We start from the raw sequence: 21,437 nt of genomic DNA, 5'->3' as shown, positions 1-21,437 counted from the left end.
GTTTTTATCTCTGTTTATCTGGAGATGTTCCAGAATTTTTGAATGCATTGTCATGCAAATTGGAGATAAATTCCTTACAATTTTTGCTACCAGAGTGTGAGATATGAAAAAGCACTTGGGAACAGAAAATACAATTTCCTTGAAGTCATCACCCAGGAAGGTTTTGCCAGGTCTTGGACTCATTAGCATATACATTCCCATAATCCACTGCTCCTAGCCAGAGACTGTTTGTCTAGCCATGGTTGTAATGAGTTCTCTGTTGCACATGCTGATTGCTCCAGCCAAGCACCTATCAACGTTGCGCAGTGGCATTATCATAGCTTATGAGGTCAAACTGAGGCGTGATTATTGCTAGTTGAAAACTTTACCCAATACCCCGCCATGATGACTTGCAATATAGTCAGCATTGGCAATTTTTGCTAGTCTCCCAGGAGACTATAAGATTTTGTAAAGGAAAGATGTGTTGGAGTTAGTCTATTTTCTTGAATCTTCTGTATGTGAAAAACCACAATTGACTGTGTCTTCCAGTTGCTGATATTGAAGATTGGTTTAGAGATTAGTGTTTTTAATAAGACGTGTTGGAGTTAGTCTATTTTCTTGCATCTTCTGTATATGAAAAACCACAATTACATCCGTGTCTTCCAGTTGCTGATTTTGAAGATTGATGTAGAGATTAGTGTTTTTATCTCTGTTTATCTGGAGATGTTCCAGAATTTTTGAATGCATTGTCATGCAAATTGGAGATAAATTCCTTACAATTTTTGCTACCAGAGTGTGAGATATGAAAAAGCACTTGGGAACAGAAAATACAATTTTCTTGAAGTCATCACCCAGGAAGGTTTTGCCAGGTCTTGGACTCATTAGCATATACATTCCCATAATCCACTGCTCCTAGCCAGAGACTGTTTGTCTAGCCATGGTTGTAATGAGTTCTCTGTTGCACATGCTGATTGCTCCAGCCAAGCACCTATCAACTTTGCGCAGTGGCATTATCATAGCTTATGAGGTCAAACTGAGGCGTGATTATTGCTAGTTGAAAACTTTACCCAATACCCCGCCATGATGACTTGCAATATAGTCAGCATTGGCAATTTTTGCTAGTCTCCCAGGAGACTATAAGATTTTGTAAAGGAAAGATGTGTTGGAGTTAGTCTATTTTCTTGAATCTTCTGTATGTGAAAAACCACAATTGACTGTGTCTTCCAGTTGCTGATTTTGAAGATTGGTTTAGAGATTAGTGTTTTTAATAAGACGTGTTGGAGTTAGTCTATTTTCTTGCATCTTCTGTATATGAAAAACCACAATTACATCCGTGTCTTCCAGTTGCTGATTTTGAAGATTGATGTAGAGATTAGTGTTTTTATCTCTGTTTATCTGGAGATGTTCCAGAATTTTTGAATGCATTGTCATGCAAATTGGAGATAAATTCCTTACAATTTTTGCTACCAGAGTGTGAGATATGAAAAAGCACTTGGGAACAGAAAATACAATTTCCTTGAAGTCATCACCCAGGAAGGTTTTGCCAGGTCTTGGACTCATTAGCATATACATTCCCATAATCCACTGCTCCTAGCCAGAGACTGTTTGTCTAGCCATGGTTGTAATGAGTTCTCTGTTGCACATGCTGATTGCTCCAGCCAAGCACCTATCAACTTTGCGCAGTGGCATTATCATAGCTTATGAGGTCAAACTGAGGCGTGATTATTGCTAGTTGAAAACTTTACCCAATACCCCGCCATGATGACTTGCAATATAGTCAGCATTGGCAATTTTTGCTAGTCTCCCAGGAGACTATAAGATTTTGTAAAGGAAAGATGTGTTGGAGTTAGTCTATTTACTTGAATCTTCTGTATGTGAAAAACCACAATTGACTGTGTCTTCCAGTTGCTGATTTTGAAGATTGGTTTAGAGATTAGTGTTTTTAATAAGACGTGTTGGAGTTAGTCTATTTTCTTGCATCTTCTGTATATGAAAAACCACAATTACATCCGTGTCTTCCAGTTGCTGATTTTGAAGATTGATGTAGAGATTAGTGTTTTTATCTCTGTTTATCTGGAGATGTTCCAGAATTTTTGAATGCATTGTCATGCAAATTGGAGATAAATTCCTTACAATTTTTGCTACCAGAGTGTGAGATATGAAAAAGCACTTGGGAACAGAAAATACAATTTTCTTGAAGTCATCACCCAGGAAGGTTTTGCCAGGTCTTGGACTCATTAGCATATACATTCCCATAATCCACTGCTCCTAGCCAGAGACTGTTTGTCTAGCCATGGTTGTAATGAGTTCTCTGTTGCACATGCTGATTGCTCCAGCCAAGCACCTATCAACTTTGCGCAGTGGCATTATCATAGCTTATGAGGTCAAACTGAGGCGTGATTATTGCTAGTTGAAAACTTTACCCAATACCCCGCCATGATGACTTGCAATATAGTCAGCATTGGCAATTTTTGCTAGTCTCCCAGGAGACTATAAGATTTTGTAAAGGAAAGATGTGTTGGAGTTAGTCTATTTTCTTGAATCTTCTGTATGTGAAAAACCACAATTGACTGTGTCTTCCAGTTGCTGATTTTGAAGATTGGTTTAGAGATTAGTGTTTTTAATAAGACGTGTTGGAGTTAGTCTATTTTCTTGCATCTTCTGTATATGAAAAACCACAATTACATCCGTGTCTTCCAGTTGCTGATTTTGAAGATTGATGTAGAGATTAGTGTTTTTATCTCTGTTTATCTGGAGATGTTCCAGAATTTTTGAATGCATTGTCATGCAAATTGGAGATAAATTCCTTACAATTTTTGCTACCAGAGTGTGAGATATGAAAAAGCACTTGGGAACAGAAAATACAATTTTCTTGAAGTCATCACCCAGGAAGGTTTTGCCAGGTCTTGGACTCATTAGCATATACATTCCCATAATCCACTGCTCCTAGCCAGAGACTGTTTGTCTAGCCATGGTTGTAATGAGTTCTCTGTTGCACATGCTGATTGCTCCAGCCAAGCACCTATCAACTTTGCGCAGTGGCATTATCATAGCTTATGAGGTCAAACTGAGGCGTGATTATTGCTAGTTGAAAACTTTACCCAATACCCCGCCATGATGACTTGCAATATAGTCAGCATTGGCAATTTTTGCTAGTCTCCCAGGAGACTATAAGATTTTGTAAAGGAAAGATGTGTTGGAGTTAGTCTATTTTCTTGAATCTTCTGTATGTGAAAAACCACAATTGACTGTGTCTTCCAGTTGCTGATTTTGAAGATTGGTTTAGAGATTAGTGTTTTTAATAAGACGTGTTGGAGTTAGTCTATTTTCTTGCATCTTCTGTATATGAAAAACCACAATTACATCCGTGTCTTCCAGTTGCTGATTTTGAAGATTGATGTAGAGATTAGTGTTTTTAATAAGACGTGTTGGAGTTAGTCTATTTTCTTGCATCTTCTGTATATGAAAAACCACAATTACATCCGTGTCTTCCAGTTGCTGATTTTGAAGATTGATGTAGAGATTAGTGTTTTTATCTCTGTTTATCTGGAGATGTTCCAGAATTTTTGAATGCAGTGTCATGCAAATTGGAGATAAATTCCTTACAATTTTTGCTACCAGAGTGTGAGATATGAAAAAGCACTTGGGAACAGAAAATACAATTTCCTTGAAGTCATCACCCAGGAAGGTTTTGCCAGGTCTTGGACTCATTAGCATATACATTCCCATAATCCACTGCTCCTAGCCAGAGACTGTTTGTCTAGCCATGGTTGTAATGAGTTCTCTGTTGCACATGCTGATTGCTCCAGCCAAGCACCTATCAACTTTGCGCAGTGGCATTATCATAGCTTATGAGGTCAAACCGAGGCGTGATTATTGCTAGTTGAAAACTTTACCCAATACCCTGCCATGACGACTTGCAATATAGTCAGCATTGGCAATTTTTGCTAGTCTCCCAGGAGATTTTGTAAAGGAAAGATGTGTTGGAGTTAGTCTATTTTCTTGAATCTTCTGTATGTGAAAAACCACAATTGACTGTGTCTTCCAGTTGCTGATTTTGAAGATTGGTTTAGAGATTAGTGTTTTTAATAAGACGTGTTGGAGTTAGTCTATTTTCTTGCATCTTCTGTATATGAAAAACCACAATTACATCCGTGTCTTCCAGTTGCTGATTTTGAAGATTGATGTAGAGATTAGTGTTTTTATCTCTGTTTATCTGGAGATGTTCCAGAATTTTTGAATGCATTGTCATGCAAATTGGAGATAAATTCCTTACAATTTTTGCTACCAGAGTGTGAGATATGAAAAAGCACTTGGGAACAGAAAATACAATTTCCTTGAAGTCATCACCCAGGAAGGTTTTGCCAGGTCTTGGACTCATTAGCATATACATTCCCATAATCCACTGCTCCTAGCCAGAGACTGTTTGTCTAGCCATGGTTGTAATGAGTTCTCTGTTGCACATGCTGATTGCTCCAGCCAAGCACCTATCAACTTTGCGCAGTGGCATTATCAAAGCTTATGAGGTCAAACTGAGGCGTGATTATTGCTAGTTGAAAACTTTACCCAATACCCCGCCATGATGACTTGCAATATAGTCAGCATTGGCAATTTTTGCTAGTCTCCCAGGAGACTATAAGATTTTGTAAAGGAAAGATGTGTTGGAGTTAGTCTATTTTCTTGAATCTTCTGTATGTGAAAAACCACAATTGACTGTGTCTTCCAGTTGCTGATTTTGAAGATTGGTTTAGAGATTGGTGTTTTTAATAAGATGTGTTGGAGTTAGTCTATTTTCTTGCATCTTCTGTATATGAAAAACCACAATTACATCCGTGTCTTCCAGTTGCTGATTTTGAAGATTGATGTAGAGATTAGTGTTTTTATCTCTGTTTATCTGGAGATGTTCCAGAATTTTTGAATGCATTGTCATGCAAATTGGAGAAAAATTCCTTACAATTTTTGCTACCAGAGTGTGAGATATGAAAAAGCACTTGGGAACAGAAAATACAATTTCCTTGAAGTCATCACCCAGGAAGGTTTTGCCAGGTCTTGGACTCATTAGCATATACATTCCCATAATCCACTGCTCCTAGCCAGAGACTGTTTGTCTAGCCATGGTTGTAATGAGTTCTCTGTTGCACATGCTAATTGCTCCAGCCAAGCACCTATCAACTTTGCGCAGTGGCATTATCATAGCTTATGAGGTCAAACCGAGGCGTGATTATTGCTAGTTGAAAACTTTACCCAATACTCTGCCATGACGACTTGCAATATAGTCAGCATTGGCAATTTTTGCTAGTCTCTCAGGAGACTATAAGATTTTGTAAAGGAAAGATGTGTTGGAGTTAGTCTATTTTCTTGAATCTTCTGTATGTGAAAAACCACAATTGACTGTGTCTTCCAGTTGCTGATTTTGAAGATTGGTTTAGAGATTAGTGTTTTTAATAAGATGTGTTGGAGTTAGTCTATTTTCTTGCATCTTCTGTATATGAAAAACCACAATTACATCCGTGTCTTCCAGTTGCTGATTTTGAAGATTGATGTAGAGATTAGTGTTTTTATCTCTGTTTATCTGGAGATGTTCCAGAATTTTTGAATGCATTGTCATGCAAATTGGAGATAAATTCCTTACAATTTTTGCTACCAGAGTGTGAGATATGAAAAAGCACTTGGGAACAGAAAATACAATTTCCTTGAAGTCATCACCCAGGAAGGTTTTGCCAGGTCTTGGACTCATTAGCATATACATTCCCATAATCCACTGCTCCTAGCCAGAGACTGTTTGTCTAGCCATGGTTGTAATGAGTTCTCTGTTGCACATGCTGATTGCTCCAGCCAAGCACCTATCAACGTTGCGCAGTGGCATTATCATAGCTTATGAGGTCAAACTGAGGCGTGATTATTGCTAGTTGAAAACTTTACCCAATACCCCGCCATGATGACTTGCAATATAGTCAGCATTGGCAATTTTTGCTAGTCTCCCAGGAGACTATAAGATTTTGTAAAGGAAAGATGTGTTGGAGTTAGTCTATTTTCTTGAATCTTCTGTATGTGAAAAACCACAATTGACTGTGTCTTCCAGTTGCTGATATTGAAGATTGGTTTAGAGATTAGTGTTTTTAATAAGACGTGTTGGAGTTAGTCTATTTTCTTGCATCTTCTGTATATGAAAAACCACAATTACATCTGTGTCTTCCAGTTGCTGATTTTGAAGATTGATGTAGAGATTAGTGTTTTTATCTCTGTTTATCTGGAGATGTTCCAGAATTTTTGAATGCATTGTCATGCAAATTGGAGATAAATTCCTTACAATTTTTGCTACCAGAGTGTGAGATATGAAAAAGCACTTGGGAACAGAAAATACAATTTTCTTGAAGTCATCACCCAGGAAGGTTTTGCCAGGTCTTGGACTCATTAGCATATACATTCCCATAATCCACTGCTCCTAGCCAGAGACTGTTTGTCTAGCCATGGTTGTAATGAGTTCTCTGTTGCACATGCTGATTGCTCCAGCCAAGCACCTATCAACTTTGCGCAGTGGCATTATCATAGCTTATGAGGTCAAACTGAGGCGTGATTATTGCTAGTTGAAAACTTTACCCAATACCCCGCCATGATGACTTGCAATATAGTCAGCATTGGCAATTTTTGCTAGTCTCCCAGGAGACTATAAGATTTTGTAAAGGAAAGATGTGTTGGAGTTAGTCTATTTTCTTGAATCTTCTGTATGTGAAAAATCACAATTGACTGTGTCTTCCAGTTGCTGATTTTGAAGATTGGTTTAGAGATTAGTATTTTTAATAAGACGTGTTGGAGTTAGTCTATTTTCTTGCATCTTCTGTATATGAAAAACCACAATTACATCCGTGTCTTCCAGTTGCTGATTTTGAAGATTGATGTAGAGATTAGTGTTTTTAATAAGACGTGTTGGAGTTAGTCTATTTTCTTGCATCTTCTGTATATGAAAAACCACAATTACATCCGTGTCTTCCAGTTGCTGATTTTGAAGATTGATGTAGAGATTAGTATTTTTAATAAGACGTGTTGGAGTTAGTCTATTTTCTTGCATCTTCTGTATATGAAAAACCACAATTACATCCGTGTCTTCCAGTTGCTGATTTTGAAGATTGATGTAGAGATTAGTGTTTTTAATAAGACGTGTTGGAGTTAGTCTATTTTCTTGCATCTTCTGTATATGAAAAACCACAATTACATCCGTGTCTTCCAGTTGCTGATTTTGAAGATTGATGTAGAGATTAGTGTTTTTATCTCTGTTTATCTGGAGATGTTCCAGAATTTTTGAATGCAGTGTCATGCAAATTGGAGATAAATTCCTTACAATTTTTGCTACCAGAGTGTGAGATATGAAAAAGCACTTGGGAACAGAAAATACAATTTCCTTGAAATCATCACCCAGGAAGGTTTTGCCAGGTCTTGGACTCATTAGCATATACATTCCCATAATCCACTGCTCCTAGCCAGAGACTGTTTGTCTAGCCATGGTTGTAATGAGTTCTCTGTTGCACATGCTGATTGCTCCAGCCAAGCACCTATCAACTTTGCGCAGTGGCATTATCATAGCTTATGAGGTCAAACTGAGGCGTGATTATTGCTAGTTGAAAACTTTACCCAATACCCCGCCATGATGACTTGCAATATAGTCAGCATTGGCAATTTTTGCTAGTCTCCCAGGAGACTATAAGATTTTGTAAAGGAAAGATGTGTTGGAGTTAGTCTATTTTCTTGAATCTTCTGTATGTGAAAAACCACAATTGACTGTGTCTTCCAGTTGCTGATTTTGAAGATTGGTTTAGAGATTAGTGTTTTTAATAAGACGTGTTGGAGTTAGTCTATTTTCTTGCATCTTCTGTATATGAAAAACCACAATTACATCCGTGTCTTCCAGTTGCTGATTTTGAAGATTGATGTAGAGATTAGTGTTTTTATCTCTGTTTATCTGGAGATGTTCCAGAATTTTTGAATGCATTGTCATGCAAATTGGAGATAAATTCCTTACAATTTTTGCTACCAGAGTGTGAGATATGAAAAAGCACTTGGGAACAGAAAATACAATTTCCTTGAAGTCATCACCCAGGAAGGTTTTGCCAGGTCTTGGACTCATTAGCATATACATTCCCATAATCCACTGCTCCTAGCCAGAGACTGTTTGTCTAGCCATGGTTGTAATGAGTTCTCTGTTGCACATGCTGATTGCTCCAGCCAAGCACCTATCAACTTTGCGCAGTGGCATTATCATAGCTTATAAGGTCAAACTGAGGCGTGATTATTGCTAGTTGAAAGCTTTACCCAATACCCCGCCATGATGACTTGCAATATAGTCAGCATTGGCAATTTTTGCTAGTCTCCCAGGAGACTATAAGATTTTGTAAAGGAAAGATGTGTTGGAGTTAGTCTATTTTCTTGAATCTTCTGTATGTGAAAAACCACAATTGACCGTGTCTTCCAGTTGCTGATTTTGAAGATTGGTTTAGAGATTAGTATTTTTAATAAGACGTGTTGGAGTTAGTCTATTTTCTTGCATCTTCTGTATATGAAAAACCACAATTACATCCGTGTCTTCCAGTTGCTGATTTTGAAGATTGATGTAGAGATTAGTGTTTTTATCTCTGTTTATCTGGAGATGTTCCAGAATTTTTGAATGCAGTGTCATGCAAATTGGAGATAAATTCCTTACAATTTTTGCTACCAGAGTGTGAGATATGAAAAAGCACTTGGGAACAGAAAATACAATTTCCTTGAAGTCATCACCCAGGAAGGTTTTGCCAGGTCTTGGACTCATTAGCATATACATTCCCATAATCCATGCTCCTAGCCAGAGACTGTTTGTCTAGCCATGGTTGTAATGAGTTCTCTGTTGCACATGCTGATTGCTCCAGCCAAGCATCTATCAACTTTGCGCAGTGGCATTATCATAGCTTATGAGGTCAAACCGAGGCGTGATTATTGCTAGTTGAAAACTTTACCCAATACCCTGCCATGACGACTTGCAATATAGTCAGCATTGGCAATTTTTGCTAGTCTCCCAGGAGACTATAAGATTTTGTAAAGGAAAGATGTGTTGGAGTTAGTCTATTTTCTTGAATCTTCTGTATGTGAAAAACCACAATTGACTGTGTCTTCCAGTTGCTGATTTTGAAGATTGGTTTAGAGATTAGTGTTTTTAATAAGATGTGTTGGAGTTAGTCTATTTTCTTGCATCTTCTGTATATGAAAAACCACAATTACATCCGTGTCTTCCAGTTGCTGATTTTGAAGATTGATGTAGAGATTAGTGTTTTTATCTCTGTTTATCTGGAGATGTTCCAGAATTTTTGAATGCATTGTCATGCAAATTGGAGATAAATTCCTTACAATTTTTGCTACCAGAGTGTGAGATATGAAAAAGCACTTGGGAACAGAAAATACAATTTCCTTGAAGTCATCACCCAGGAAGGTTTTGCCAGGTCTTGGACTCATTAGCATATACATTCCCATAATCCACTGCTCCTAGCCAGAGACTGTTTGTCTAGCCATGGTTGTAATGAGTTCTCTGTTGCACATGCTGATTGCTCCAGCCAAGCACCTATCAACTTTGCGCAGTGGCATTATCATAGCTTATGAGGTCAAACTGAGGCGTGATTATTGCTAGTTGAAAACTTTACCCAATACCCCGCCATGATGACTTGCAATATAGTCAGCATTGGCAATTTTTGCTAGTCTCCCAGGAGACTATAAGATTTTGTAAAGGAAAGATGTGTTGGAGTTAGTCTATTTTCTTGAATCTTCTGTATGTGAAAAACCACAATTGACTGTGTCTTCCAGTTGCTGATTTTGAAGATTGGTTTAGAGATTAGTATTTTTAATAAGACGTGTTGGAGTTAGTCTATTTTCTTGCATCTTCTGTATATGAAAAACCACAATTACATCCGTGTCTTCCAGTTGCTGATTTTGAAGATTGATGTAGAGATTAGTGTTTTTAATAAGACGTGTTGGAGTTAGTCTATTTTCTTGCATCTTCTGTATATGAAAAACCACAATTACATCCGTGTCTTCCAGTTGCTGATTTTGAAGATTGATGTAGAGATTAGTGTTTTTATCTCTGTTTATCTGGAGATGTTCCAGAATTTTTGAATGCAGTGTCATGCAAATTGGAGATAAATTCCTTACAATTTTTGCTACCAGAGTGTGAGATATGAAAAAGCACTTGGGAACAGAAAATACAATTTCCTTGAAGTCATCACCCAGGAAGGTTTTGCCAGGTCTTGGACTCATTAGCATATACATTCCCATAATCCACTGCTCCTAGCCAGAGACTGTTTGTCTAGCCATGGTTGTAATGAGTTCTCTGTTGCACATGCTGATTGCTCCAGCCAAGCACCTATCAACTTTGCGCAGTGGCATTATCATAGCTTATGAGGTCAAACCGAGGCGTGATTATTGCTAGTTGAAAACTTTACCCAATACCCTGCCATGACGACTTGCAATATAGTCAGCATTGGCAATTTTTGCTAGTCTCCCAGGAGACTATAAGATTTTGTAAAGGAAAGATGTGTTGGAGTTAGTCTATTTTCTTGAATCTTCTGTATGTGAAAAACCACAATTGACTGTGTCTTCCAGTTGCTGATTTTGAAGATTGCTTTAGAGATTAGTGTTTTTAATAAGACGTGTTGGAGTTAGTCTATTTTCTTGCATCTTCTGTATATGAAAAACCACAATTACATCCGTGTCTTCCAGTTGCTGATTTTGAAGATTGATGTAGAGATTAGTGTTTTTATCTCTGTTTATCTGGAGATGTTCCAGAATTTTTGAATGCATTGTCATGCAAATTGGAGATAAATTCCTTACAATTTTTGCTACCAGAGTGTGAGATATGAAAAAGCACTTGGGAACAGAAAATACAATTTCCTTGAAGTCATCACCCAGGAAGGTTTTGCCAGGTCTTGGACTCATTAGCATATACATTCCCATAATCCACTGCTCCTAGCCAGAGACTGTTTGTCTAGCCATGGTTGTAATGAGTTCTCTGTTGCACATGCTGATTGCTCCAGCCAAGCACCTATCAACTTTGCGCAGTGGCATTATCATAGCTTATGAGGTCAAACTGAGGCGTGATTATTGCTAGTTGAAAACTTTACCCAATACCCCGCCATGATGACTTGCAATATAGTCAGCATTGGCAATTTTTGCTAGTCTCCCAGGAGACTATAAGATTTTGTAAAGGAAAGATGTGTTGGAGTTAGTCTATTTTCTTGAATCTTCTGTATGTGAAAAACCACAATTGACTGTGTCTTCCAGTTGCTGATTTTGAAGATTGGTTTAGAGATTAGTGTTTTTAATAAGACGTGTTGGAGTTAGTCTATTTTCTTGCATCTTCTGTATATGAAAAACCACAATTACATCCGTGTCTTCCAGTTGCTGATTTTGAAGATTGATGTAGAGATTAGTGTTTTTATCTCTGTTTATCTGGAGATGTTCCAGAATTTTTGAATGCATTGTCATGCAAATTTGGGATAAATTCCTTAAAATTTTTGCTACCAGAGTGTGAGATATGAAAAAGCACTTGGGAATAGAAAATACAATTTCCTTGAAGTCATCACCCAGGAAGGTTTTGCCAGGTCTTGGACTCATTAGCATATACATTCCCATAATCCACTGCTCCTAGCCAGAGACTGTTTGTCTAGCCATGGTTGTAATGAGTTCTCTGTTGCACATGCTGATTGCTCCAGCCAAGCACCTATCAACTTTGCGCAGTGGCATTATCATAGCTTATGAGGTCAAACCGAGGCGTGATTATTGCTAGTTGAAAACTTTACCCAATACCCCGCCATGATGACTTGCAATATAGTCAGCATTGGCAATTTTTGCTAGTCTCCCAGGAGACTATAAGATTTTGTAAAGGAAAGATGTGTTGGAGTTAGTCTATTTTCTTGAATCTTCTGTATGTGAAAAACCACAATTGACTGTGTCTTCCAGTTGCTGATTTTGAAGATTGGTTTAGAGATTAGTATTTTTAATAAGACGTGTTGGAGTTAGTCTATTTTCTTGCATCTTCTGTATATGAAAAACCACAATTACATCCGTGTCTTCCAGTTGCTGATTTTGAAGATTGATGTAGAGATTAGTGTTTTTAATAAGACGTGTTGGAGTTAGTCTATTTTCTTGCATCTTCTGTATATGAAAAACCACAATTACATCCGTGTCTTCCAGTTGCTGATTTTGAAGATTGATGTAGAGATTAGTGTTTTTATCTCTGTTTATCTGGAGATGTTCCAGAATTTTTGAATGCAGTGTCATGCAAATTGGAGATAAATTCCTTACAATTTTTGCTACCAGAGTGTGAGATATGAAAAAGCACTTGGGAACAGAAAATACAATTTCCTTGAAGTCATCCCCCAATAAGGTTTTGCCAGGTCTTGGACTCATTAGCATATACATTCCCATAATCCACTGCTCCTAGCCAGAGACTGTTTGTCTAGCCATGGTTGTAATGAGTTCTCTGTTGCACATGCTGATTGCTCCAGCCAAGCACCTATCAACTTTGCGCAGTGGCATTATCATAGCTTATGAGGTCAAACTGAGGCGTCATTATTGCTAGTTGAAAACTTTACCCAATACCCCGCCATGATGACTTGCAATATAGTCAGCATTGGCAATTTTTGCTAGTCTCCCAGGAGACTATAAGATTTTGTAAAGGAAAGATGTGTTGGAGTTAGTCTATTTTCTTGAATCTTCTGTATGTGAAAAACCACAATTGACTGTGTCTTCCAGTTGCTGATTTTGAAGACTGGTTTAGAGATTAGTGTTTTTAATAAGACGTGTTGGAGTTAGTCTATTTTCTTGCATCTTCTGTATATGAAAAACCACAATTACATCCGTGTCTTCCAGTTGCTGATTTTGAAGATTGATGTAGAGATTAGTGTTTTTATCTCTGTTTATCTGGAGATGTTCCAGAATTTTTGAATGCATTGTCATGCAAATTGGAGATAAATTCCTTACAATTTTTGCTAACAGAGTGTGAGATATGAAAAAGCACTTGGGAACAGAAAATACAATTTCCTTGAAGTCATCACCCAGGAAAGTTTTGCCAGGTCTTGGACTCATTAGCATATACATTCCCATAATCCACTGCTCCTAGCCAGAGACTGTTTGTCTAGCCATGGTTGTAATGAGTTCTCTGTTGCACATGCTGATTGCTCCAGCCAAGCACCTATCAACTTTGCGCAGTGGCATTATCATAACTTATGAGGTCAAACTGAGGCGTGATTATTGCTAGTTGAAAACTTTACCCAATACCCTGCCATGATGACTTGCAATATAGTCAGCATTGGCAATTTTTGCTAGTCTCCCAGGAGACTATAAGATTTTGTAAAGGAAAGATGTGTTGGAGTTAGTCTATTTTTTTTAATCTTCTGTATGTGAAAAACCACAATTGACTGTGTCTTCCAGTTGCTGATTTTAAAGATTGGTTTAGAGATTAGTGTTTTGAATAAGACGTGTTGGAGTTAGTCTATTTTCTTGCATCTTCTGTATATGAAAAACCACAATTACATCCGTGTCTTCCAGTTGCTGATTTTGAAGATTGATGTAGAGATTAGTGTTTTTAATAAGACGTGTTGGAGTTAGTCTATTTTCTTGCATCTTCTGTATATGAAAAACCACAATTACATCCGTGTCTTCCAGTTGCTGATTTTGAAGATTGATGTAGAGATTAGTGTTTTTATCTCTGTTTATCTGGAGATGTTCCAGAATTTTTGAATGCAGTGTCATGCAAATTGGAGATAAATTCCTTACAATTTTTGCTACCAGAGTGTGAGATATGAAAAAGCACTTGGGAACAGAAAATACAATTTCCTTGAAGTCATCACCCAGGAAGGTTTTGCCAGGTCTTGGACTCATTAGCATATACATTCCCATAATCCACTGCTCCTAGCCAGAGACTGTTTGTCTAGCCATGGTTGTAATGAGTTCTCTGTTGCACATGCTGATTGCTCCAGCCAAGCACCTATCAACTTTGCGCAGTGGCATTATCATAGCTTATGAGGTCAAACTGAGGCGTGATTATTGCTAGTTGAAAACTTTACCCAATACCCCGCCATGATGACTTGCAATATAGTCAGCATTGGCAATTTTTGCTAGTCTCCCAGGAGACTATAAGATTTTGTAAAGGAAAGATGTGTTGGAGTTAGTCTATTTTCTTGAATCTTCTGTATGTGAAAAACCACAATTGACTGTGTCTTCCAGTTGCTGATTTTGAAGATTGGTTTAGAGATAAGTGTTTTTAATAAGATGTGTTGGAGTTTGTCTATTTTCTTGCATCTTCTGTATATGAAAAACCACAATTACATCCGTGTCTTCCAGTTGCTGATTTTGAAGATTGATGTAGAGATTAGTGTTTTTATCTCTGTTTATCTGGAGATGTTCCAGAATTTTTGAATGCAGTGTCATGCAAATTGGAGATAAATTCCTTACAATTTTTGCTACCAGAGTGTGAGATATGAAAAAGCACTTGGGAACAGAAAATACAATTTCCTTGAAGTCATCACCCAGGAAGGTTTTGCCAGGTCTTGGACTCATTAGCATATACATTCCCATAATCCACTGCTCCTAGCCAGAGACTGTTTGTCTAGCCATGGTTGTAATGAGTTCTCTGTTGCACATGCTGATTGCTCCAGCCAAGCACCTATCAACTTTGCGCAGTGGCATTATCATAGCTTATGAGGTCAAACTGAGGCGTGATTATTGCTAGTTGAAAACTTTACCCAATACCCCGCCATGATGACTTGCAATATAGTCAGCATTGGCAATTTTTGCTAGTCTCCCAGGAGACTATAAGATTTTGTAAAGGAAAGATGTGTTGGAGTTAGTCTATTTTCTTGAATCTTCTGTATGTGAAAAACCACAATTGACTGTGTCTTCCAGTTGCTGATTTTGAAGATTGGTTTAGAGATTAGTGTTTTTAATAAGACGTGTTGGAGTTAGTCTATTTTCTTGCATCTTCTGTATATGAAAAACCACAATTACATCCGTGTCTTCCAGTTGCTGATTTTGAAGATTGATGTAGAGATTAGTGTTTTTATCTCTGTTTATCTGGAGATGTTCCAGAATTTTTGAATGCATTGTCATGCAAATTTGGGATAAATTCCTTACAATTTTTGCTACCAGAGTGTGAGATATGAAAAAGCACTTGGGAATAGAAAATACAATTTCCTTGAAGTCATCACCCAGGAAGGTTTTGCCAGGTCTTGGACTCATTAGCATATACATTCCCATAATCCACTGCTCCTAGCCAGAGACTGTTTGTCTAGCCATGGTTGTAATGAGTTCTCTGTTGCACATGCTGATTGCTCCAGCCAAGCACCTATCAACTTTGCGCAGTGGCATTATCATAGCTTATGAGGTCAAACCGAGGCGTGATTATTGCTAGTTGAAAACTTTACCCAATACCCCGCCATGATGACTTGCAATATAGTCAGCATTGGCAATTTTTGCTAGTCTCCCAGGAGACTATAAGATTTTGTAAAGGAAAGATGTGTTGGAGTTAGTCTATTTTCTTGAATCTTCTGTATGTGAAAAACCACAATTGACTGTGTCTTCCAGTTGCTGATTTTGAAGATTGGTTTAGAGATTAGTATTTTTAATAAGACGTGTTGGAGTTAGTCTATTTTCTTGCATCTTCTGTATATGAAAAACCACAATTACATCCGTGTCTTCCAGTTGCTGATTTTGAAGATTGATGTAGAGATTAGTGTTTTTAATAAGACGTGTTGGAGTTAGTCTATTTTCTTGCATCTTCTGTATATGAAAAACCACAATTACATCCGTGTCTTCCAGTTGCTGATTTTGAAGATTGATGTAGAGATTAGTGTTTTTATCTCTGTTTATCTGGAGATGTTCCAGAATTTTTGAATGCAGTGTCATGCAAATTGGAGATAAATTCCTTACAATTTTTGCTACCAGAGTGTGAGATATGAAAAAGCACTTGGGAACAGAAAATACAATTTCCTTGAAGTCATCCCCCAATAAGGTTTTGCCAGGTCTTGGACTCATTAGCATATACATTCCCATAATCCACTGCTCCTAGCCAGAGACTGTTTGTCTAGCCATGGTTGTAATGAGTTCTCTGTTGCACATGCTGATTGCTCCAGCCAAGCACCTATCAACTTTGCGCAGTGGCATTATCATAGCTTATGAGGTCAAACTGAGGCGTCATTATTGCTAGTTGAAAACTTTACCCAATACCCCGCCATGATGACTTGCAATATAGTCAGCATTGGCAATTTTTGCTAGTCTCCCAGGAGACTATAAGATTTTGTAAAGGAAAGATGTGTTGGAGTTAGTCTATTTTCTTGAATCTTCTGTATGTGAAAAACCACAATTGACTGTGTCTTCCAGTTGCTGATTTTGAAGATTGGTTTAGAGATTAGTGTTTTTAATAAGACGTGTTGGAGTTAGTCTATTTTCTTGCATCTTCTGTATATGAAAAACCACAATTACATCCGTGTCTTCCAGTTGCTGATTTTGAAGATTGATGTAGAGATTAGTGTTTTTATCTCTGTTTATCTGGAGATGTTCCAGAATTTTTGAATGCATTGTCATGCAAATTGGAGATAAATTCCTTACAATTTTTGCTAACAGAGTGTGAGATATGAAAAAGCACTTGGGAACAGAAAATACAATTTCCTTGAAGTCATCACCCAGGAAGGTTTTGCCAGGTCTTGGACTCATTAGCATATACATTCCCATAATCCACTGCTCCTAGCCAGAGACTGTTTGTCTAGCCATGGTTGTAATGAGTTCTCTGTTGCACATGCTGATTGCTCCAGCCAAGCACCTATCAACTTTGCGCAGTGGCATTATCATAACTTATGAGGTCAAACTGAGGCGTGATTATTGCTAGTTGAAAACTTTACCCAATACCCTGCCATGATGACTTGCAATATAGTCAGCATTGGCAATTTTTGCTAGTCTCCCAGGAGACTATAAGATTTTGTAAAGGAAAGATGTGTTGGAGTTAGTCTATTTTCTTGAATCTTCTGTATGTGAAAAACCACAATTGACTGTGTCTTCCAGTTGCTGATTTTGAAGATTGGTTTAGAGATTAGTGTTTTTAATAAGACGTGTTGGAGTTAGTCTATTTTCTTGCATCTTCTGTATATGAAAAACCACAATTACATCCGTGTCTTCCAGTTGCTGATTTTGAAGATTGATGTAGAGATTAGTGTTTTTAATAAGACGTGTTGGAGTTAGTCTATTTTCTTGCATCTTCTGTATATGAAAAACCACAATTACATCCGTGTCTTCCAGTTGCTGATTTTGAAGATTGATGTAGAGATTAGTGTTTTTATCTCTGTTTATCTGGAGATGTTCCAGAATTTTTGAATGCAGTGTCATGCAAATTGGAGATAAATTCCTTACAATTTTTGCTACCAGAGTGTGAGATATGAAAAAGCACTTGGGAACAGAAAATACAATTTCCTTGAAGTCATCCCCCAATAAGGTTTTGCCAGGTCTTGGACTCATTAGCATATACATTCCCATAATCCACTGCTCCTAGCCAGAGACTGTTTGTCTAGCCATGGTTGTAATGAGTTCTCTGTTGCACATGCTGATTGCTCCAGCCAAGCACCTATCAACTTTGCGCAGTGGCATTATCATAGCTTATGAGGTCAAACTGAGGCGTCATTATTGCTAGTTGAAAACTTTACCCAATACCCCGCCATGATGACTTGCAATATAGTCAGCATTGGCAATTTTTGCTAGTCTCCCAGGAGACTATAAGATTTTGTAAAGGAAAGATGTGTTGGAGTTAGTCTATTTTCTTGAATCTTCTGTATGTGAAAAACCACAATTGACTGTGTCTTCCAGTTGCTGATTTTGAAGATTGGTTTAGAGATTAGTGTTTTTAATAAGACGTGTTGGAGTTAGTCTATTTTCTTGCATCTTCTGTATATGAAAAACCACAATTACATCCGTGTCTTCCAGTTGCTGATTTTGAAGATTGATGTAGAGATTAGTGTTTTTATCTCTGTTTATCTGGAGATGTTCCAGAATTTTTGAATGCATTGTCATGCAAATTGGAGATAAATTCCTTACAATTTTTGCTAACAGAGTGTGAGATATGAAAAAGCACTTGGGAACAGAAAATACAATTTCCTTGAAGTCATCACCCAGGAAGGTTTTGCCAGGTCTTGGACTCATTAGCATATACATTCCCATAATCCACTGCTCCTAGCCAGAGACTGTTTGTCTAGCCATGGTTGTAATGAGTTCTCTGTTGCACATGCTGATTGCTCCAGCCAAGCACCTATCAACTTTGCGCAGTGGCATTATCATAACTTATGAGGTCAAACTGAGGCGTGATTATTGCTAGTTGAAAACTTTACCCAATACCCTGCCATGATGACTTGCAATATAGTCAGCATTGGCAATTTTTGCTAGTCTCCCAGGAGACTATAAGATTTTGTAAAGGAAAGATGTGTTGGAGTTAGTCTATTTTTTTTAATCTTCTGTATGTGAAAAACCACAATTGACTGTGTCTTCCAGTTGCTGATTTTAAAGATTGGTTTAGAGATTAGTGTTTTGAATAAGACGTGTTGGAGTTAGTCTATTTTCTTGCATCTTCTGTATATGAAAAACCACAATTACATCCGTGTCTTCCAGTTGCTGATTTTGAAGATTGATGTAGAGATTAGTGTTTTTAATAAGACGTGTTGGAGTTAGTCTATTTTCTTGCATCTTCTGTATATGAAAAACCACAATTACATCCGTGTCTTCCAGTTGCTGATTTTGAAGATTGATGTAGAGATTAGTGTTTTTATCTCTGTTTATCTGGAGATGTTCCAGAATTTTTGAATGCAGTGTCATGCAAATTGGAGATAAATTCCTTACAATTTTTGCTACCAGAGTGTGAGATATGAAAAAGCACTTGGGAACAGAAAATACAATTTCCTTGAAGTCATCACCCAGGAAGGTTTTGCCAGGTCTTGGACTCATTAGCATATACATTCCCATAATCCACTGCTCCTAGCCAGAGACTGTTTGTCTAGCCATGGTTGTAATGAGTTCTCTGTTGCACATGCTGATTGCTCCAGCCAAGCACCTATCAACTTTGCGCAGTGGCATTATCATAGCTTATGAGGTCAAACTGAGGCGTGATTATTGCTAGTTGAAAACTTTACCCAATACCCCGCCATGATGACTTGCAATATAGTCAGCATTGGCAATTTTTGCTAGTCTCCCAGGAGACTATAAGATTTTGTAAAGGAAAGATGTGTTGGAGTTAGTCTATTTTCTTGAATCTTCTGTATGTGAAAAACCACAATTGACTGTGTCTTCCAGTTGCTGATTTTGAAGATTGGTTTAGAGATTAGTGTTTTTAATAAGACGTGTTGGAGTTAGTCTATTTTCTTGCATCTTCTGTATATGAAAAACCACAATTACATCCGTGTCTTCCAGTTGCTGATTTTGAAGATTGATGTAGAGATTAGTGTTTTTATCTCTGTTTATCTGGAGATGTTCCAGAATTTTTGAATGCATTGTCATGCAAATTTGGGATAAATTCCTTACAATTTTTGCTACCAGAGTGTGAGATATGAAAAAGCACTTGGGAATAGAAAATACAATTTCCTTGAAGTCATCACCCAGGAAGGTTTTGCCAGGTCTTGGACTCATTAGCATATACATTCCCATAATCCACTGCTCCTAGCCAGAGACTGTTTGTCTAGCCATGGTTGTAATGAGTTCTCTGTTGCACATGCTGATTGCTCCAGCCAAGCACCTATCAACTTTGCGCAGTGGCATTATCATAGCTTATGAGGTCAAACCGAGGCGTGATTATTGCTAGTTGAAAACTTTACCCAATACCCCGCCATGATGACTTGCAATATAGTCAGCATTGGCAATTTTTGCTAGTCTCCCAGGAGACTATAAGATTTTGTAAAGGAAAGATGTGTTGGAGTTAGTCTATTTTCTTGAATCTTCTGTATGTGAAAAACCACAATTGACTGTGTCTTCCAGTTGCTGATTTTGAAGATTGGTTTAGAGATTAGTATTTTTAATAAGACGTGTTGGAGTTAGTCTATTTTCTTGCATCTTCTGTATATGAAAAACCACAATTACATCCGTGTCTTCCAGTTGCTGATTTTGAAGATTGATGTAGAGATTAGTGTTTTTAATAAGACGTGTTGGAGTTAGTCTATTTTCTTGCATCTTCTGTATATGAAAAACCACAATTACATCCGTGTCTTCCAGTTGCTGATTTTGAAGATTGATGTAGAGATTAGTGTTTTTATCTCTGTTTATCTGGAGATGTTCCAGAATTTTTGAATGCAGTGTCATGCAAATTGGAGATAAATTCCTTACAATTTTTGCTACCAGAGTGTGAGATATGAAAAAGCACTTGGGAACAGAAAATACAATTTCCTTGAAGTCATCCCCCAATAAGGTTTTGCCAGGTCTTGGACTCATTAGCATATACATTCCCATAATCCACTGCTCCTAGCCAGAGACTGTTTGTCTAGCCATGGTTGTAATGAGTTCTCTGTTGCACATGCTGATTGCTCCAGCCAAGCACCTATCAACTTTGCGCAGTGGCATTATCATAGCTTATGAGGTCAAACTGAGGCGTCATTATTGCTAGTTGAAAACTTTACCCAATACCCCGCCATGATGACTTGCAATATAGTCAGCATTGGCAATTTTTGCTAGTCTCCCAGGAGACTATAAGATTTTGTAAAGGAAAGATGTGTTGGAGTTAGTCTATTTTCTTGAATCTTCTGTATGTGAAAAACCACAATTGACTGTGTCTTCCAGTTGCTGATTTTGAAGATTGGTTTAGAGATTAGTGTTTTTAATAAGACGTGTTGGAGTTAGTCTATTTTCTTGCATCTTCTGTATATGAAAAACCACAATTACATCCGTGTCTTCCAGTTGCTGATTTTGAAGATTGATGTAGAGATTAGTGTTTTTATCTCTGTTTATCTGGAGATGTTCCAGAATTTTTGAATGCATTGTCATGCAAATTGGAGATAAATTCCTTACAATTTTTGCTACCAGAGTGTGAGATATGAAAAAGCACTTGGGAACAGAAAATACAATTTCCTTGAAGTCATCACCCAGGAAGGTTTTGCCAGGTCTTGGACTCATTAGCATATACATTCCCATAATCCACTGCTCCTAGCCAGAGACTGTTTGTCTAGCCATGGTTGTAATGAGTTCTCTGTTGCACATGCTGATTGCTCCAGCCAAGCACCTATCAACTTTGCGCAGTGGCATTATCATAACTTATGAGGTCAAACTGAGGCGTGATTATTGCTAGTTGAAAACTTTACCCAATACCCCGCCATGATGACTTGCAATATAGTCAGCATTGGCAATTTTTGCTAGTCTCCCAGGAGACTATAAGATTTTGTAAAGGAAAGATGTGTTGGAGTTAGTCTATTTTTTTTAATCTTCTGTAT

The 21,437-nt window shown here is 37.7% G+C and overlaps 30 non-coding genes across 30 annotated transcripts; all 30 read left to right on the top strand.

The window, feature by feature from the left end:
* The first annotated feature begins 294 nt into the window (after positions 1-294).
* On the top strand, positions 295-435 carry LOC146076701 (U4 spliceosomal RNA). The gene has a single exon (XR_014474100.1). It is a non-coding gene; the product is annotated as a U4 spliceosomal RNA (small nuclear RNA).
* Positions 436-972: 537 nt separating this feature from the next.
* On the top strand, positions 973-1,113 carry LOC146076589 (U4 spliceosomal RNA). Its single transcript, XR_014473989.1, has one exon. It is a non-coding gene; the product is annotated as a U4 spliceosomal RNA (small nuclear RNA).
* Positions 1,114-1,650: 537 nt separating this feature from the next.
* LOC146076588 (U4 spliceosomal RNA) lies at positions 1,651-1,791 on the top strand. Its single transcript, XR_014473988.1, has one exon. It is a non-coding gene; the product is annotated as a U4 spliceosomal RNA (small nuclear RNA).
* A 537-nt stretch (positions 1,792-2,328) lies between these two features.
* Positions 2,329-2,469, top strand: LOC146076587 (U4 spliceosomal RNA). Its single transcript, XR_014473987.1, has one exon. It is a non-coding gene; the product is annotated as a U4 spliceosomal RNA (small nuclear RNA).
* A 537-nt stretch (positions 2,470-3,006) lies between these two features.
* Positions 3,007-3,147, top strand: LOC146076585 (U4 spliceosomal RNA). The gene has a single exon (XR_014473985.1). It is a non-coding gene; the product is annotated as a U4 spliceosomal RNA (small nuclear RNA).
* Positions 3,148-3,801: 654 nt separating this feature from the next.
* LOC146076709 (U4 spliceosomal RNA) lies at positions 3,802-3,942 on the top strand. The gene has a single exon (XR_014474108.1). It is a non-coding gene; the product is annotated as a U4 spliceosomal RNA (small nuclear RNA).
* Positions 3,943-4,471: 529 nt separating this feature from the next.
* Positions 4,472-4,612, top strand: LOC146076731 (U4 spliceosomal RNA). Its single transcript, XR_014474129.1, has one exon. It is a non-coding gene; the product is annotated as a U4 spliceosomal RNA (small nuclear RNA).
* A 537-nt stretch (positions 4,613-5,149) lies between these two features.
* Positions 5,150-5,290, top strand: LOC146076734 (U4 spliceosomal RNA). The gene has a single exon (XR_014474132.1). It is a non-coding gene; the product is annotated as a U4 spliceosomal RNA (small nuclear RNA).
* Positions 5,291-5,827: 537 nt separating this feature from the next.
* On the top strand, positions 5,828-5,968 carry LOC146076700 (U4 spliceosomal RNA). The gene has a single exon (XR_014474099.1). It is a non-coding gene; the product is annotated as a U4 spliceosomal RNA (small nuclear RNA).
* A 537-nt stretch (positions 5,969-6,505) lies between these two features.
* Positions 6,506-6,646, top strand: LOC146076584 (U4 spliceosomal RNA). Its single transcript, XR_014473984.1, has one exon. It is a non-coding gene; the product is annotated as a U4 spliceosomal RNA (small nuclear RNA).
* Positions 6,647-7,534: 888 nt separating this feature from the next.
* LOC146076583 (U4 spliceosomal RNA) lies at positions 7,535-7,675 on the top strand. The gene has a single exon (XR_014473983.1). It is a non-coding gene; the product is annotated as a U4 spliceosomal RNA (small nuclear RNA).
* A 537-nt stretch (positions 7,676-8,212) lies between these two features.
* LOC146076778 (U4 spliceosomal RNA) lies at positions 8,213-8,353 on the top strand. Its single transcript, XR_014474176.1, has one exon. It is a non-coding gene; the product is annotated as a U4 spliceosomal RNA (small nuclear RNA).
* Positions 8,354-8,889: 536 nt separating this feature from the next.
* On the top strand, positions 8,890-9,030 carry LOC146076708 (U4 spliceosomal RNA). Its single transcript, XR_014474107.1, has one exon. It is a non-coding gene; the product is annotated as a U4 spliceosomal RNA (small nuclear RNA).
* Positions 9,031-9,567: 537 nt separating this feature from the next.
* Positions 9,568-9,708, top strand: LOC146076582 (U4 spliceosomal RNA). Its single transcript, XR_014473982.1, has one exon. It is a non-coding gene; the product is annotated as a U4 spliceosomal RNA (small nuclear RNA).
* A 654-nt stretch (positions 9,709-10,362) lies between these two features.
* On the top strand, positions 10,363-10,503 carry LOC146076707 (U4 spliceosomal RNA). Its single transcript, XR_014474106.1, has one exon. It is a non-coding gene; the product is annotated as a U4 spliceosomal RNA (small nuclear RNA).
* A 537-nt stretch (positions 10,504-11,040) lies between these two features.
* Positions 11,041-11,181, top strand: LOC146076581 (U4 spliceosomal RNA). The gene has a single exon (XR_014473981.1). It is a non-coding gene; the product is annotated as a U4 spliceosomal RNA (small nuclear RNA).
* A 537-nt stretch (positions 11,182-11,718) lies between these two features.
* LOC146076374 (U4 spliceosomal RNA) lies at positions 11,719-11,859 on the top strand. Its single transcript, XR_014473775.1, has one exon. It is a non-coding gene; the product is annotated as a U4 spliceosomal RNA (small nuclear RNA).
* A 654-nt stretch (positions 11,860-12,513) lies between these two features.
* On the top strand, positions 12,514-12,654 carry LOC146076767 (U4 spliceosomal RNA). Its single transcript, XR_014474165.1, has one exon. It is a non-coding gene; the product is annotated as a U4 spliceosomal RNA (small nuclear RNA).
* A 537-nt stretch (positions 12,655-13,191) lies between these two features.
* LOC146076775 (U4 spliceosomal RNA) lies at positions 13,192-13,332 on the top strand. The gene has a single exon (XR_014474173.1). It is a non-coding gene; the product is annotated as a U4 spliceosomal RNA (small nuclear RNA).
* Positions 13,333-13,986: 654 nt separating this feature from the next.
* LOC146076580 (U4 spliceosomal RNA) lies at positions 13,987-14,127 on the top strand. The gene has a single exon (XR_014473980.1). It is a non-coding gene; the product is annotated as a U4 spliceosomal RNA (small nuclear RNA).
* A 537-nt stretch (positions 14,128-14,664) lies between these two features.
* On the top strand, positions 14,665-14,805 carry LOC146076579 (U4 spliceosomal RNA). Its single transcript, XR_014473979.1, has one exon. It is a non-coding gene; the product is annotated as a U4 spliceosomal RNA (small nuclear RNA).
* A 537-nt stretch (positions 14,806-15,342) lies between these two features.
* LOC146076373 (U4 spliceosomal RNA) lies at positions 15,343-15,483 on the top strand. Its single transcript, XR_014473774.1, has one exon. It is a non-coding gene; the product is annotated as a U4 spliceosomal RNA (small nuclear RNA).
* A 654-nt stretch (positions 15,484-16,137) lies between these two features.
* LOC146076765 (U4 spliceosomal RNA) lies at positions 16,138-16,278 on the top strand. Its single transcript, XR_014474163.1, has one exon. It is a non-coding gene; the product is annotated as a U4 spliceosomal RNA (small nuclear RNA).
* Positions 16,279-16,815: 537 nt separating this feature from the next.
* LOC146076774 (U4 spliceosomal RNA) lies at positions 16,816-16,956 on the top strand. Its single transcript, XR_014474172.1, has one exon. It is a non-coding gene; the product is annotated as a U4 spliceosomal RNA (small nuclear RNA).
* A 654-nt stretch (positions 16,957-17,610) lies between these two features.
* LOC146076764 (U4 spliceosomal RNA) lies at positions 17,611-17,751 on the top strand. Its single transcript, XR_014474162.1, has one exon. It is a non-coding gene; the product is annotated as a U4 spliceosomal RNA (small nuclear RNA).
* Positions 17,752-18,288: 537 nt separating this feature from the next.
* LOC146076773 (U4 spliceosomal RNA) lies at positions 18,289-18,429 on the top strand. The gene has a single exon (XR_014474171.1). It is a non-coding gene; the product is annotated as a U4 spliceosomal RNA (small nuclear RNA).
* Positions 18,430-19,083: 654 nt separating this feature from the next.
* Positions 19,084-19,224, top strand: LOC146076578 (U4 spliceosomal RNA). Its single transcript, XR_014473978.1, has one exon. It is a non-coding gene; the product is annotated as a U4 spliceosomal RNA (small nuclear RNA).
* A 537-nt stretch (positions 19,225-19,761) lies between these two features.
* LOC146076372 (U4 spliceosomal RNA) lies at positions 19,762-19,902 on the top strand. Its single transcript, XR_014473773.1, has one exon. It is a non-coding gene; the product is annotated as a U4 spliceosomal RNA (small nuclear RNA).
* A 654-nt stretch (positions 19,903-20,556) lies between these two features.
* On the top strand, positions 20,557-20,697 carry LOC146076763 (U4 spliceosomal RNA). Its single transcript, XR_014474161.1, has one exon. It is a non-coding gene; the product is annotated as a U4 spliceosomal RNA (small nuclear RNA).
* Positions 20,698-21,234: 537 nt separating this feature from the next.
* Positions 21,235-21,375, top strand: LOC146076742 (U4 spliceosomal RNA). Its single transcript, XR_014474140.1, has one exon. It is a non-coding gene; the product is annotated as a U4 spliceosomal RNA (small nuclear RNA).
* The last annotated feature ends 62 nt before the right edge of the window (positions 21,376-21,437 follow it).

This window comes from Crinia signifera, chromosome 4 (assembly GCF_055691185.1).
Source record: "Crinia signifera chromosome 4, ASM5569118v1, whole genome shotgun sequence".
NCBI lineage: Eukaryota > Metazoa > Chordata > Amphibia > Anura > Myobatrachidae > Crinia > Crinia signifera.
This window is presented reverse-complemented; position numbering and strand designations above follow the sequence as displayed.